At 52.0% G+C, this 4,018-nt stretch overlaps 1 pseudogene; it reads left to right on the top strand.

Moving 5' to 3' along the window:
* The first annotated feature begins 200 nt into the window (after positions 1-200).
* On the top strand, positions 201-491 carry LOC109389157 (60S ribosomal protein L28 pseudogene; annotated as a pseudogene).
* The last annotated feature ends 3,527 nt before the right edge of the window (positions 492-4,018 follow it).

The following is a 4,018-nucleotide window of genomic DNA, read 5'->3' as shown; positions in this document are numbered from 1 at the left end:
TAGCAGCCACCGCTGGTTAAAGCTTAGATCCATTCATTCATTAGGGATGCAAAATGATGCTGTTCTATCTATCACTCTTCATTTATTTGCTGGAAATACTTCCATCAAGAGAAATTTTCCCTCATTTACCATTGAAAACCACTCACCAAGACCATGCTTGTCTCTTGCCGACTCTTGCTGCCACAACGAGAGGTGTCACCATGTCCGCGCATCTGCAGTGGATGGTCGTGTGCAACTGCTCCAGCTACCTGATCAAAAGAAACAAGCATACGTACAGCACCGAACCCAATAATCTGAAGCCCCGCAACTCCTTCTGCTACAACAGGCTGATTCACCGCAAGACGGTGGGCGTGGAGCCAGGGGGCCAAGGCAAAGTTGTGGTGGTCCTCACCAAGTGGAGATCCGCCAGCAAAAGCCGGCCACGTCCTCCGCAAGAACAAGAGCCGCCCAGGCCTGCGCAGGGCCGCCATCCTGTGCAGCCAGAAGTCTGAGACTCTGAAGAGGAAGCTGCCCGCCCCACCAAGAGCTCCTAAGGACCTCCCCTCACCAAAGCAATAACGCTTAAAGCACCTGCTGACTTCTCCCTTCTTCTCCCCACAAAAGACCATCCTTTCTCTCAAGTTGGAATCCTCCGCCGGAGGATGAACAACTTTAAGCAAACCTTCATGTATTCTTTATTTTCTAGCCAAGAATTAACTGGAAGATGGTGGGCCTGAAGGCTGCAGACATGTTGATCTTGCTTGGTTCTTCCCTCACCAGTCCGGTGAGGGTCGGCTGCCCTGAGAGTTCCTTAAAATGCCATTGTTCCAGGGCTTTGCTCTAAAGGTCTGCCCTTTCTCTTTGATAATGTTTTCTCCGATAATTAAGGGAGTTTCTAATTTGGGGAACTGATAAGAATTCATCAAAATTATACTTTTAAAAAGTCATAATCTTGAAACTGCAAAGATCTGGCTGCAGGGAAATCCGGAATTGAGGAAGGATGCTAATCAGGATAGAATTTAAGACAATAGTTTATAATCTTTCATTCCCAGCACCAAGAATATCCCAAGGAAATGCCAAATAAAAAAGTAAAAATCAGTGATTGATTTTGCATTTTGAGAAACTGACCGAGTTTCTTGATCAAATACTGATTGCAAGTCTGACTCAAGGTTGAGCAGATGAAAGAATCCTCCAGGGCACCCCCAACCCCTTAGCATGCTGAGATTTTCAAAAACCAGATCCTGGCAATCAGAGACCTCACTTGTTTCCGGGCTGGCGTTTCTCCCCCAGTTCCTGGCTCCTGTTAACATGATGCTGGTGCCAGTCTGGGAGAGAGATTGGTCCCTGTTCTGCTATCTGCAGGGGTTAAATGGAATCTCCACTCCTCAGTTGAGGGAAGAAAGACATCTTCCTCGTTAATTTCTTGAGGCTGGGGACCCTCGCGGCAATGCGGCTCGGTCCACCCCGCAGAGATGTCCAGGCAGAGGGTGCCCAGGCCTTCTTCCTGAGTGCCGGGCTTCTCACGTCTACCCCAGACCCCCAGGATTCAGGCCCTAGAAAAATTCTGGCCCCTGAGGGGCCACTCAGCGTAGCCATTCACTAGGCACTGTGTAGTTTGCTAACTTATGATGTGGTCTTGGGACAGTCTGTGCCTCCGTTTCCCTGGCTGCAAAGTAATAAAGTTGGGCTTGATCCTTGATTCACCCAATCACCCAGGAAGCTTTTCCAAAACCTTCTTGTCAGGGCCCTGGGGACCCACCGGTTCTGAATGGGTGGAGGGTGTGAAAAGGCCCCGGAGGCTTGCAGCCCCAGCTGGAACCCAGGACCCACGCTCTCCAGCCTCTCCAACGGCTCCACCCCTGGGCCTGGTCGCAGAGCTCGCCCGCAGCCTGGGCGGGGTGGTGCACGTCTTCGGGCTGGTTCCGGGAGGGCCAGGCGGGGCGGACTGGCTAAGCAGCCCCACTGGAAAGACTCGTTTCAACTGGAGCAGGCAGAGGCTGGGCGGAAACAGACTTGTCGCCCCTCTTGGAGCCTTCTGAGTTCTCTGCCCCCCAACCCCCTACCCCCGCCTCCCCTCTCAGCCCCGCGGAGGTCGGGGGAATCGCGGGCCAACAGCTGGGGCAGCCGAGGGTCACCCGCTCCCACGCCAGCCCCGCCTACAGGTCTCCCCCTGTGGCCACACCTGGGCTCCGCCTCTGGTCCCCTGGCTCTGACTCCGCAGAACCTCAATGGGGGAGGGGAGAGCAGACCAAAGTAGAAGATCTGATGTCAAGAACCCCAGCCTCGGGCTCATGCCGTAGGCAGCCAAGTCGCAGCTACCTCCTCCCCCATCCCCTATACGGTCCCCCAAAGCCTTTGGGAGCTGCGGTGCTCAGGCGACCCCAGGCGGATACAAGAACCTGGGACGGCAGCCCAGTTGGTGAACACCCACCCGCAAGCCGGCCGGCCAACCCCAGCTCCTCCCGCCCCACCGCGCCCCTGCGCCTGGGGATGGGATCGGTCCCGCCCCTGCCACCGCCAGCTGGCCTCTTTCCGAGTCACCACCGCTGTGTGCTGCCGCCTCCAAAAGGGGCACTCGTGCTGAGCTGCGCGGTGGGATCCAGACCTGGCCCAAAGCCTATAAGGCGCTGCGGACGGGTGTGTCTAGGGGCTGCAAGAGCCCGCCCCAGCCTCTGGGTTTCTCAGCTCAGGCCGTCTGGTCCACGGGCTCGTGTAAGGTCTCCAGCTCCACCTTGGTGGGTGTTAGAGCACCAGGGAGGCCGGCCCCTGCCCCGACTGCAGCCCTGCTGCAAGGCCCAGTCTCCTCTTGCGGCCTCCTCTCTGCAGAATAGGGGCTCTTTCCTGCTGGGGAAGGTGGACACCACCAGGTCTCTGCCCATTGCCTCCCTAAGGTCCACAGTGAAGCACAGGACAGGATATCCAGGGGTCTTACAGGCCCTTGGTGAAGACGGAAACCTGGATGAAAACAGCCCTTTTTGGGAAGGCCCACAGGTGGCCAAGAGTGCATGTCCACGACTGGTTCAAATTTCTGCTCATCTGCCCAAAAACTCTTTGGGATTGTGCCAGGTGAGGAATTCTGATCAGGAAGGACTACTGTCGTGGAAAGTACCCACAGAAACCATGGGCATCTGAGAGCAACTGCAGGTTAATTGCCAGGCTTGGTTTAGTAGGAAACCAGTCTAGAGACCAGATAAGAGACTGCATCAGGAGTGAATTTGAGATCTGGCCTGTCCTGTAATCCTGTGTAACCCTGGTCAATTTATTTAAAGTCTCTGAGCCTTACAGTGTTCTCATTCATAAAAAGAGCCTGTCCTACCTTCAGAGTAAAAGCAAGAACAAAAGGAGACATGACAACTCATGGTCACCTTTGGAGTCCCATATATGAGTCAAGTTTTCTTAGCACTTAGAAAAGAATGTGCAACTGTCAAGGTTGCTGGGAAGGAGACAACCCCATCCCTGAAGGAAGAGAACTTAAATAACTTTATTTTTCGTTTTATAAAAACACAATCCAATACTGGAGAAGTGTTAAAATTAAGGAGTCATTAGAAGCTATTTGTTAGGTTTTAACTTTCTCTTTCTATCAATGTAATGGATGAGGGTGGACAGGAATGTCGGGTGCTCTAGACCTGAGGGAATTAGGAGCATCAGTTATGGAATCACATATACCTGGATTCCTGCCTCTACCGTTTACAAGCATTGTTACCTTAAATAAGTGACTTATCCTCTCTGAGCCTCAGTTTTCTCACCTGCAAAATGGAGAAAATAACACCAACAGTGGGGCTGCTGAGAAGATTAAATGAGATAATGAATATAAAAGTGCTTGGCACGGGGCCCAGCACATTGTAATACAGGATAAATGCTAGTTAGTGTTTTTCTGTTATTCACGGTAGTTCCTATTTTTTTCTCTTTCACCAACATTCTATTGTAAAAAAATTTCAAATACACAGAAAGAGGGAACGATGTGTATAAGGAACATCCATGCATGTCCCACCTAGATTCTACAACTAACATTTTACTCTACTTGCTTCATCACAAACCT

Source organism: Hipposideros armiger, unplaced genomic scaffold (genome assembly GCF_001890085.2).
Source record: "Hipposideros armiger isolate ML-2016 unplaced genomic scaffold, ASM189008v1 scaffold_224, whole genome shotgun sequence".
Classification (NCBI taxonomy): domain Eukaryota; kingdom Metazoa; phylum Chordata; class Mammalia; order Chiroptera; family Hipposideridae; genus Hipposideros; species Hipposideros armiger.
Note: the sequence above shows the minus strand (reverse complement) of the source record. Positions and strands in the feature narration are given on the sequence as shown.